The following is a 13,182-nucleotide window of genomic DNA, read 5'->3' on the forward strand; positions in this document are numbered from 1 at the left end:
GAATGCTAAAAATATCCCAAAAGTTCATTGGTCACCTTTGGAATATGATTGAGAACCAACTCATTCTGAAAACTAATAAAGGGAAAGAAGCAAGGAGTCATTTTTCTTATACAGATGATGCCTCAGAGGAATCCAATAGCTGATAAGGAAAAAATGCTCTTGGAAATGGTAACGCTGTACAAGAGGAAGATAGAATATCACCATTTAACAATGCCTAATGATATAACAGATCTACAGAAGATATTAAGATTACTAATGTTCAAAAAGGGGCAACCAAACTTTATGTGCCTCTTGATAGAAAAAATCCCACCATTTATGTATTCCTTCTCTCCAAAATTGAAACTGATTCTCATCAAGCCTTTAGATAAATTCCTCATTTGTATTAAATTAAACACAGGAGACAGAGGGACTAGTTAAAGAATACCATGAGGATAATATTAGTGATAGCTACACTATGCAAAATTTGAGATCTGCAAGCTAGTTTTTTTCTAGAAAGATTTATGAAATAGGGGCACCTGGGTAGGTCAGTCCATTGAGCATCTGACTCTTGATTTTGGCTCAGGTCCTCATTTTAGGAACATGGGATGAGCCCCAGGTTAGGCTCTCTGCTGGGCATGGAGTCTGTTTGGGATTCTCTCTCTCCATCTCCCTTTCCCTCTCCCCCACTCCCTTTCCATGTGCATGCACATACACTCTCTCTCAAATAAATAAATAAATAAATAAATAAATAAATAAATAAATAAATAAATAAATAAATAAATAAAATCTTTTTTTAAAAAAAAGACAAAGTGAGAGTGGGAAGCCATAGATTAAATGAGACATAAAAGCAGTGAGCCTCAATCTTTAGTTCATGTGAATGTAAATCACCTGTGGTCTTGTTAAGATGCAATTCTGCTTTGATTGGTCTGAGTGGGGTGGGGTAGGGTGAGGTTGACAAGCTCCCTGGAGATGCCTGTGCTACTCCCTATCACCACCACCAACACATTTTCAGGAGGTAAGATTTAAGACATGCATTGACCCATAGCAATGTGTAGACCTAAATTTTATTCTGATTCACACAAGTAACCTAAAAACATGCATGAAAAATTGGAAATATGGACCTTAAATGTGGATATTTAATGATATGAAGGAACCATTGTTAAATTTGCAGGTAAACTAATAATATTAGATTATGATAATCATAATCATAATCACATTTACTTTATCAAATACATAATGGAACATTTACAGTTGAAATGATATGATGTCTGGGATCAAGGAAGGGGGGTAATGGTAGAAATGTCGATGAAATGAGATTGGCCATGGTTAATATTAATTGTGGTGAGTGATGGGCACATTGGATTTCTTTACCAGTCTGCATACTTTTGTGTGTTTTTGAGATTTGCCATGAGAAAAGTTAGTTTACAAATATCTATTGCCTACATGTGGAAACAAAAGATTAGTAGTATACACTGCAAAATGTGAGAGTGGTTGTAGATGATCTTTATTATCTTCTTTATGCTGCCCCATAGTGTCCAAATTTCTACAAGTGTGTGTGTTATCTTGAAAATCAAGAAAATTGTCTTGTTGTATTAAGGGAGATTCCACTAATTGCTGGCCCAGCTGAAAAGGACTAGGTGTCACAAGCAAAACCACAACCTGGCTAGAGGAATGCAAGTTAAATAAACTAATAACATGGTTTCCCAAAGGAGAAGGAGAGTGAGCAGGAAAGGGAGTGCGAGTTTATTTCATTTCTCCTTAGCAGAAGGTGTGCCTGGAGAGAGTTTGAGGGGCATTTTGAGGACGCAGCCCTTCAGAACTAATAACTGGAGAGTTGGGGGAGAAAGCTTGGGGAATCTGAATCAAGCTATTTTAAAGTTGTGTCAGAAGAGGTGTCTTAGAAATGCAAACATGAGCAGACATCAGACTCTCCTGGCAGGGAGCACCATCTGGATTCGGCTGTCTTCACGCATGTGTTGGCATGGCTCTGCAAGGCCAGCGAGGTAAGAGAGTCTCCTATTTTTAAGCCCCACAGACTTTGGAGGCAACCTGCTTTGAGTTCAAATCCCAGCTTTGAAGTTGAGCTGTTTTGTGGCGCTGGCAAAGGGCTTTGCCTTCTTTAAGCCTGAACTCCATTTGCAAAACAAAGAAGCAATAACTCTACTTCACAGGTTTAGGAGCACACAGCCTGGAAACCTTTCCCATGCAATAAATAGAAGTTGTTTTTGAGGTTATTGTCAGTAGAAAAGAAGATCTGCATACCTGTCATTTCAAACAATCTATGAATCATTTCCCACTTCACTGGCTTTTTATCATCTGTTTCTCTTGCTTTCTCCTTTTTAGTTGCTAATGGACCCCAAATTTGGCTCTTCTCCCCAGGAGTGCTGAGACGTTCTTAGACCATTGGTTATCTTTATGCATATGGTTGTCACAAAACCATTCAGGTCATATATTCTCCCAAGAAGCTCCCGAGTTAGTAAATAAAATCCTATGTGAAACTGAAACTCTTGTTACAGAAAAATTATCCTGAACTATTAGCTTGGGCTTATTGTTTAAATAATTTTAAAAGTTAGATTTTGGGAGCACTATGCAGTCCAATTGCCTGCTTAAGTAACTTCCTGAACTATAGAGTGGGCAGGAATAGAAGCAGTGGCAAGTGAGAATAGATGGGAAATCTGGGGTCAGATCCTTACAGGGTCTTGAATACGGTGTGAAGTAGTATAGATTTCACACTGCTTCCATAGGTACACAGTGAGGTACCTATGGAAAAATTTTGAGCAGGAATATAATCTGATAAGAATTGAAGGTGAGATTTCTTTGGTATTGGGGGGTTTTTGAATGGCTTGATTATAGAGAAGGTTTGGAACAAACCTCTAGAGGTAAAGTATCCTACCTCTGAGACCAGAGGACTTGTAGACCCAAAGTAAAATGATAGAAGAGAGGATTATTTAAGTCATATCTGAGGTCATTCAAATATGTAGTTTGTTTTATTTTATTTTGGTTTTTTAAAGATGTTTTCTATAAGAGACTTCTTGGGAGTGACACTGATGGCAATGGGCATATGGAGAATAGGTCCTGGCAAGGAAAATTATATAGCTTTGTTAATGCTGGAATATATGTTGGTTTAATGAATGGAAATAGTAAGATCAAGAAGTCTATTTGGAAGTAGGGGCAATATGATGAATTCAAAGTGGATTCAACTGTAGCCTGAATACAGCTGTGAGTCTTAATACGTATAATCTGGGTGTTATAAGTATAAAAACCAGAGATTTTTTTATACCAAGAAATAAGTGACCTATAATAATTTTGACTAAATGCACTTAATTGTGGTAGAAAATTGGTGGTGTCACGATGTTTCTCTGGGAGCAAAAAGCTGTAAGAAACAGTCACCAAGACAAACACTCCCTGTGTCTCTGTACTATGTATGGACTTTCAGAAGAGTTGATTTAAAATCTGTTCAAAACTTCATTCTCACCCAAACCAAAACACTAGTCTTATATAGACACATTCTTAATTTTTGTGTGATTGTTGGTAGAAAATAAAATATCCTATAAAATATGTCCATAAGAACTGTACTCCCTGCAAAAATATTATACGTTTTCTTAATAAAAGTTTTCAAGAGTTCATATTATTCCAGACTGTACAGACTGCTTTATCTATTATTCTTTAAGGCTAAGAGAACATAATCCTTGGCCTTTATCTGAGGACCTTGGAGTTTAAAAAAAAAATAAAAAAGTAACTGCCCAAACTAGTATAAAACAAAAAAACACTGGGGGTGGGGTGGGCAGAAAAAACAAACAACTAGTAAAAGAGACAGAGACAGGAGGTTAATTAAATCTGTTAGGTATTGTGCTGGCATCCTAGAGGCTTGCTTCCCAATTTCTCTTAGGATTTACTTGTTTCTTTTCAGGCTTGACCCTATAAGATTGAACTAAAGCTTTCCTCAGAGTAGCAAAGCTAGAGAGATGATTTTTTCACATCTGAACCTGAGTCTAGAATGTGAATTTTTTTATTTTCAGCATTCATAATGAAAAAAGTAAAAGGGAGAAGGGGCCTTCTTTGCAAGGAAAGTTCTTTTATCTATTAATGAGGTTGAGGGAACAAGCACCATTTGTATTATGTCTGTAGATTATAGGTGCTTTACAGCTCTGTCTTGCTATACCCTTACACTGCCTAACTGCTGTTACAGACTAGAGAAACCCAATAGAGCTGGCTACAGGATGTGTTGAAATTCACAGAATAGAACTAGTGTCCTGAGAACCAGGATTTCCCATAATTTTAGTTTCTGCCTTAAAGGATGGGCAGAAAAAAATCTAAAAATGAACGCATTGTGCGCATATTAGCGAATTGGACCCCTGAGTAGAAAAATAAAGCTATTTTCAGGGAGTGATGTTAAAATGTAGGAATTTGTATAAATTTGAGCTCTACCAGGTAGTGGTAGAAGAAATAACTGCTGTTAAATAATTGATAAGAAATAGAAAACTAGGAACTAGAGAAATTTATTTTTAAAGTAAAGGCAAAATAAAAAGCAAAAGCAAGAAATATTTAATGATCTAACAGATTTGGGGACATGCATTGGGGTGCTCTTCCAAACTACCTCGAAATGTGTTTTAGAACAACTTCTCCATAGAAACTTGGAGCTGGAAGATTTTGGTGATCATCAGGTATCAGCATTTTCAATTTTTATTAACTGGTAGAATGTTTTCTTTCTTTCTTTTTTTTTTTTTTTGAATTCTTTCTTTATAAATCTCATTGATCAACAAATACCAGATCACGGTGTTGTACAATATAAATTCATGTGATATATCAATTGTATCTCAAAAAAATTCCATTGAAACAGATGTCCAACCAACAGCCTTCGTTTTTTACTTCTCCCCCTCTAGTGGCCTGAAATGCCTCTTGAACTGTAAAATTTCATAAGAAAGGGCCATAATGCCCCCACCTTTCCTTTTGTCTCATTTCAGAAATGAAATTCAAAAGCCTAGTTTGGAGAAAATTCTGGAGGGAGCAGGTGGCTTACCTCCTGTATCTCCTCTGATCTCCTCTCTGTCACATCACACTGCTGCCCAAGGTTTCTATGTTCTATCCTTGGACAGATCAACTGGGTGGGAAGATTAGGGATCCAGCTGTTGTTGCTTACTGCTGTGATAAATACAAGAGAATGAGACCTGTTTTGTACCCATGAAGAGCATACCGTCCAAATAAGCAGCCAAGATATAGAAATGAAAGAGGAGAAGGCAGTTTTGCCTGTGCTTTTAGCCACAACTGTTCTCTTCATATGAATACTCACTTGAAAGCCCCGTATGTTCAGGGGAAAGAGCTGTTTAGAGACTCTGTGGAACGTGGCCTGTAAAGTCTAAAACCTTAGAGGAGAGAAAAGTTACCAAGGATTGGAGTGGAGAAGAGGAAGGTTTTAAGAGACATTTCAGGGAAGAAAGAGGACTTGGCTGGGTCTCAAACAGTGGTAGGATTCAGGTAAATAGAGACATCCTTATCAGAGCCTAAGAAGACAACAAGGAGGGGGAATAGAAGGATGACACGAGCAAATGGGCATATTGTCTTAATGGCCTTGGTCCTCTCTGAAATTGTCTGGTTTGTCTAATTACTTACTTATTGTCTGTTTCCTGCAGCCATAATGTAAATAACATGGCACTCAGTGACCATGCATATGCTGATGGTAGCCCAAGCGCCTAGCCCAGTGGACACAGAGGATCTTGTGGTATGGATGAAAGACTGAATGTAGGGCGTTGATGGAAGTTAGACTGGACTGTTGCCATTAAGTCAGGAGGGATCAGGATCACCAGCATTCAGAGTTTAGAATTAACCTGTTGAAAGTTATTGAATAGAGAGGTGAAAAAATTCTATTGAAATGGACAATGATAATATGGCAGTGGAATTCTGATGGACTTGGGGCAGAAAAAAAATGGGTAAGGCTGCTGAAGCTGCACAGCTAGTTTCTTGGCCTGGGTTCTGCTGAAAACAGCACCAGAGACAAAGGCTGATATGTGAATCTTTTCCTTGGGAAATTCTATGGAGGAGGAGTGGAATGACAAGGAATGAGGGAGAGAATTAGCATATGGAATGTTACTTATTTGGACAGTACTAGAAGTTGGTTGCCTGGTCTTGCTGGAAGGATGTCATGACAGGCTCTAGGACAGGTATCTTAGGACCATCCACCTTGAGGATGAAAAGGAAACATTTTTTTTTTTTTCATGAGCTGTTGTCTTACACTGACTTCACATAGTACATTTCCAAGGGCCAGTTTTTCATTGGTCTTCCCCAGCATGGTGTCAGAGAAGTGCTGGGACAGGTATTGAGAACAGCCTGGTGTCCAGGGCCCAAGGTAATATGCTGCCAGTTTGTACCACTGTAAAGCTGGCTGAAGGCTGCTTGAGAGGGTGCCAGCCATGGCTGGAATAAAAGATGGGTGAAGAGGTTGAGTTGTAGTTCACAGAACCTGGTACAGCTGGTTCCAAGACAGCCAAGTTTTGAACCCCAGCTGGTCTGATTCCAAATCCTGTTTACTTCACCATGATACATTGTTATATTAAGAGCAGTATTGGACTCCCTAGATTTGCTCTTCTGGGATGCATTTGAAGTGTCATCTATCTTGACAGAATGTAACTTAGGTGAAGGTCACCTTCAGTTCTCTCTGAGCCATCCTTTCCCTTTTGCTGTGCTCAGGGCCTTGGTTCAGCTCCCATTCACCCCTGTTCTCTTAATTGCTATGCATCAAACATATGACCTATCCCTTCCTGTAATAACATCTCTTATAGTCCCAGTGTGATGGTCCTGGAAAAAGCATAGAGTCTGGAGTCCAACCTGCATTTTAAATATTCCACTTTAAGCAGTGTGACATTGGGCAAGTCATTTTCCCACCTCTGAGTGTCCATGTTTTATTTTCCAGAAGGGAAGTGGAATACCTACATAATATGACCATGCATGAAAGGAAAAAAGGATTAAAGGTAGAAAAAGTCAATTGAAACACTTGGATAATGGCCCTTCCCTCTCCCCTCACTCCCTCTTTTGGATCTTTTCGGGATCTTTAGGTGACAGAAGCCAATGAAGCAGCTTCTAGATATGTCAGTGGCTTAATGTGACTTCTCTCCAATAATATGTGGGCTTGAGCAACTGCCATACTGAAACGAGGTAGTAAGATTAAGTCACCACCTGGCAAACTCCTTCCTGTTCTTAAAGACCCATCTCGGACATTGGTGCTCTGGGAAGCCCTCCAGATGGGTACTTCAGAGCACAATCCATTGCCCTCTTCCTTCTTTCCCAGTAACTGACGTCTATAACCCCAGTCCCATATTCTTATTATTGAAATAGAAGAATAGTTCAGCAACAACTGCCATTACATGTTTCCTATATGAGATCAGCAGAGGCTTTTCATGTTCCCCTCTTCATCAGCATCTTCAGATCTTCATTCGTCCTCCTGACTCATTCCCATGCCTCTGGCCATTCTATGCTTTCTAAGAACTCCTCTTCCCGGAATTGGCATCTCTCTTTGTGTCTTACCACTACTGGGTGCCCCAGGCATCCTCAGTCAGGTCACTTTCTGTTCTTGGACAGAGGATTGGCTGTGAGTGTTGGCCTTAAAGAAGCAGCTTTACGTTTTGACATGATTTGTAAGGTTTCCATGGTGTGGCTTCAGGGTGAAGCATCTAAAAGACAACTAATCTTTAGAAGTTAGCAAGATTAACTTTTCACTGTCATTTTAAATATACCTTCTTACATTAAACATCTGGGTGTCTTTTTCAGCTTTGAGTTACTGCCTCAAAGGGAAAAAAACAAAAACAACTGTCCTTTCTTACCTTATTCTAGATAGTGCCAAATTGTAGGTAAGGTAGCAAAAGAGAACATTCCTGGCCTTGCGTCTCTTGAAGCACTTCACCTCACCGTATTATCGTTGGGAAATTGTAGTTTACTTTTATATGTGAAAATTTTATGAAGATAACTAAATGCCCATGCAGTTATAAGATACAATGCAGTGGGGGATCCCTGGGTGGCTCAGCGGTTTGGCGCCTGCCTTCGGCGCAGGGCGTGGTCCTGGAGTCCTGGGATTGAGTTCCACATTGGGCTCCTTGCATGGAGCCTGCTTCTCCCTCTGCCTGTGTCCCTGACTCACTCTCTGTCTCTCTCTGTGTCTCTCATGAATAAATGAATAAAATCTTAAAAAAAAAAAGATACAATGCAGTGATCCCCTGTACACTTTGCCCATTTCCATTCACCAGTGTTATTTTTCAAAACTGTAGTATGATTTTACAGCAAGGATATAGGCAATCTTACCTAGACTTCTGGAGTTTAACGGAAACTCATTTTTTGTGTGTGTGTGTGCATGCGTGCATGTGTGCATGTGTGTGTCCATGCATACACTAAGTTCTGTACAGTTTGATCACATGAATGAGTTCATATACCAGTTCCACAACATTTGCTGAACTGTTTCACCCTCCCCATAGTCCCTCATGCTGCCCTTCTATAATCATAACCTCTGGGGCACCTGAGTGGCTCCATGGTTGAGTGTCTGCCTTTGGCTTAGATAGTGATCCCGGGGTCCTGGGATCTAGTCCTGAATCAGGCTCCCTGCAGGGAGCCTGCTTCTCCCTCTGCCTATGTGTCTGCCTCCCTTTCTGTGTCTCTCATGAATAAATAAATAAAATATTTTTAAAAAATAACCATAACCTGATCCCTCCATGGCCCCCTGTACTTCACCCCTGGCAACTATTGATCTGCCCTCCATTTCTAAAACTTTTGTCATTTCAAATCAATTGAATCATATATGGACACCTGGGTGGCTCAGTGGGTTGAGTGTCCAACTCTTGATTTCTGCTCAGGTCATGATCTCAGGGTCGGTTGTTGGATGGACCTGTGTCAGGCTCCATGCTCAGTGGGGAGGCTGCTTGTGATTCTCTCCTCCTGCTCCTCCTCCCACTTACATAGTCATTCTATAAGTTAATTAATTAATTAATTAAAAATTGAATCCTATACTTTGAGACATTTGTGATTGGCTCTATTTCAGCATAATTCCCTATAGATTCATACAAGTTGTTGGATATATTCATTTTATTACTGTTTCATTGCTGAGTAGCATGCTACTGTATGTACCATAGTTTGTTGAACCATTAGTCCCTTAGGATTCTAATTTATAGCTTCTTATAGCTATTACCAATATAGCTATTACCAACAAAGCCACTGTAAATATTTATGTATGAGTTTATATGAGAATATGTTTTGAATTCTCTAGAGTATGCAAGGTATATAAAGGAGATAAATGCCCAGGAGAGTTGCTGGGTCATGTAATAGTTGTATGTTGAATGTTTTTTTAACCCAAAACTGTTTTTCCAAAGTAGCCATGCCAATTTAAAATCCCACCAGCAATGTCTGAGTGGTTCAGTTCCTCAGCATCTTTGCCAGAATTCAGTATTGTCACCTTTTTTTTTATTTTTTTATTTTTAGCTACCTCATACATGTCTAAGTGTTACCTCATTGTGCTTTTATTTGTATTTTCCTAATGGCTAATGGTGTTGAACATCTTTTCATATGCTTATTTGCCATCTGTACACCTTTTTTGGTGAAATAACTGTCTTTTGCCCATTTTCTAGTTGTATTTTCTGGCATGTGTGTTTACTGTTTATTTATGAGACTTATATTTAAGATATGTGTCTTTTTTGGGGGGTAGGTGGTTTGCAAACATTTTATCTATCCTTTGTCTTTCAATCCTCTTTCAAATGTAATTTCATGTATCCAAACCTATTAGTTTTAATGGGGTCCATCATACCAATTTTTCCAACTATGGCTTGTGTTTTTGGTATCTGTTTAAGAACTCCCTGTCCCAGAAATCCACAGGATTTCTTTCCTTCAGTGTTTGCAGTTCTTGGTCACACCACTTCAATGAATCATTTGGCAGCCAAATGAAGACGGTGGGCAGCAAAGCAAAGTTGATTGATAGTAATGTTTGAGTGGTAATACAAAACTCCCAAAGAGGGAAGGGATTCAAGAGGGTTGCCACTGGAGTCTCTAAGTTTAGGAATTTTGGGGGCTTATTGGCAGGCTGTTTAATCTGATTAACCCTCCAGATGCCTGTCACCCAGTTAAATGTTTATCATCTATCTGTCATGTGGGCAAGGGTGGAGGGCTCCTTCCAGGATAATAAAAATCATTTTAAGGGTGATTTCTTCTTACGGTAGGGGACCTCTTGTCCCTGCCTGCCTTTCTTCCAACTATCCTTCATCATAGACTCCAAAGATTTTTTTCCTTTTTTCCTGAAAGTTTTACAGAGTTGTTTTACATTTCGAGCTGTAATCCATTTTGAGTTAATTTTTGTAAAATTGTGAGGTTTAGGTCAAGATTTTTTTTTCTTATGGATATCCTATTGTTTCAGTAATGTTTGGTAAAAAGGCTATCCCCCCACTCCTTTTAGTTGTGCTTTGGTCAAAAATCAGTTAAGGTTATTTCTATGGATCTTTTTCTGAGTTCTCTGTGCTGATGATCAGTGGTCTATCCCCCCAGAAATACTACATTGTCATGATTACTATAACTGTGTAGTTGACTTGCTGTAAGGTAGAGTAATTCTTTCTACTTTTACTTCATCATTTTTTTAGATACCCAAGAGCCTTTGTCTTCTCAATTAAATTTTAAAATAAGCTTGCCTATGTTTATAAACAAAGAACTTGCTTAGAGTTTGATAGAGATTGTGCTAAACCTACTGATGAATATGGCGAGAATTTTCACCTTTACTATATTTAATATTCCAGTCCATGAATACAGTATTTTTAAAATTTATTTAAGACCTCTTTAATTTTTTTTCAGCATGTTGTAGTTTTTTTAAAATATAGATAATGGGCAAAAGACTATGCCACATCATTTATTTTCTTTGGAGTGATTGTAGATGATGATGTGTGTTCAACTTCAATTACTGCATGTTCTTGTTAACATATAGAAATGTGATTGATTTTTTTGTATAGATCTTAAAATCTATGCCTTTGCACTTCTAGTATTTTGGGGGGAGGAATGGGGGAGGTTCCTTGAGATTTCTTCATTTTATCTCTTATTTTCCAATATGTCTGCTATTTATATCATTCACTTGTTGCAGTGACTAGAACTGCTAGCACTGCTCAGTAAGGTTGGTAAGAGTGGACATTATCAAAATTTGAAACTTCTGTGCTTTGTGTCAAAATTTGAAACTTCTGTGCTTCAAAACACATACTTTCAAAAGAAAGTGAGATAACCACCTGCAGAATGGAGAAAAAGAATTTTTTTAAATTCCTATCTGAAAAGAACTTGTATCTAGAATGTATAAGTATAGCAACTCAACGATAAAAGCAAGTTTAAAATGGTCAAACTATTTGAATAAAAATTTAAAGATAGCCAATAAGCACATGAAAAATGCTTATCATCATCAGGGAATTTTAAATGAGAACCAAAGTAAGATAATGCTTCACACCCACTAGAAAGGCAATAATTAGTAACAAAACCAAACAAAAACCCAGAATTGACAAGTTTTGGCAAGGATATGGAGAAATTGGAAGCCTCACACACTGCTCATAAGAATTTAAAATGGTACATCTGCTTTGGAAAGTAGTTTGGCATTTTCTCAAGTGGTTAAACATAGTTACCATATGATTCAACAACTCTACTCTTAGGTATGTGTATATCAAAGATAATGAAAACATAAAACATGTCTTTATAAAAACTGTACAATGCTCATAGCAGCATTATTTATAAAAGCCTAAAAGTAGACACAACCTGAACATTTATTAACTGATGAAGAGATGAATAAAATGTAGTATATCGATACAATGGAATATTATTAAGGTACTTAATATATATTAATATATTATTAATATACTAATACTTTATATTAAGGTACTGAATATTGTATATATCAGTATGCTTAATTAGTAATTAATTAAGCATACTGATATATGCTACAACATGGATGAACCTTGGAATTGTTACACTAACTGAAAGAATCCAGTCACAAAGGATGATATGTTGCATAATGTCAATGATGAAATTTCCAGAATATGAAAATTTACAGACACAGATTAGTGGTTGCCTAGGGCTGGGGAAGATGAGGATTTGGCGGAAAGACAGCCAGGTGGTCTGGAGGTTTTTTTTGGAGCAATTAAAATATTTTAAAACAGTAATAGATACACAACTCTGAATATACAAATACCCATTGGATTATATGCTTTAACAGGATAAGGTTGATGTGTAAACTATACCTTAATAAAGCTGTTAAATGCATAGGAATTTTCAGAAGTTAATACTTAGTGCTTAAGTATGCCATTTTATAACTTATTTTTCATATTTTTTCTTGCCTTCCTATAGTGTAATTGAACTTTTTCTATTTTTAAAATTTTTCATCTTGATTTGTTTATAGTGTGTTGGAGTGCATCTTTCTGTGTAGTTTTTTTTCTGTGTAGTTTTTGTGGTAGTCTCATTATTATAATATGCAGAAAAAAGTAGACTTACAACAGTCTACTGCTGTTAGCGTCTTACCACTTAGAGTGAAATGTGGGAACTTCACTTCTGTTTTGGTCTCTTTAACTTTACCACTTTCAAATAGCATTATCTTGCATTTCAGATGTTATTCCACCTTGTTGATGAAACTTAAGAAAGGGCTAGTTCACTGTATCCCATCTTCGTGTTCTTAATCCTTCTTCCTATATTTCCCTGCTACTCCAAGATTTCTTCTTATTCCTTTCCTTTCTCTTTGAAACTTCCTTTAGTCATTCTTTGAGGGTATCTTTGCTAACAACAAATATTTTAGTTTTCCTTCATTTTATAATGTTCTTATTTCCTTTTTTTTTTTTTTTTTTGGATCTTTGTGCCTGATAGAAATTTCATGGTTAATTGTTTTTGAAAACCTGTTGGCCTTCATGGTTTCAGGTGAAAAATCTGTTACTCTGACTGGTATTTCCCTCTTGTCAGTGTAATGCTTCTCTCTGGCTGTTTTTAAGATTTTATATTGAATTTACACAAGTTTAATTATGACGTGTCTTATTCTTAATTTCTTTGATCTTTTTACTCTGTATAGAGTGTTCTCACTTCGTAGGTAGGTTGCTTTGCATCTTTCCCCAAATTTGAGAAATTTGAGCTTTATTTTTCCCCCATATACTCCATCAATTCTTCTACTTCAGGACTCCAGCAATAAAAATGTTGGCCCTTTCTTCATCAATCTTTAGGTATTGGGTCCCT

General features: G+C 37.5%; 1 protein-coding gene across 1 annotated transcript in view; it reads left to right on the forward strand.

Moving 5' to 3' along the window:
- Nucleotides 1-13,182, forward strand: part of SGCD (sarcoglycan delta) — a 910,009-nt gene that overhangs the window by 320,024 nt on the left and 576,803 nt on the right. The window lies entirely within an intron of this gene.

Source organism: Vulpes lagopus, chromosome 3 (assembly GCF_018345385.1).
Source record: "Vulpes lagopus strain Blue_001 chromosome 3, ASM1834538v1, whole genome shotgun sequence".
NCBI lineage: Eukaryota > Metazoa > Chordata > Mammalia > Carnivora > Canidae > Vulpes > Vulpes lagopus.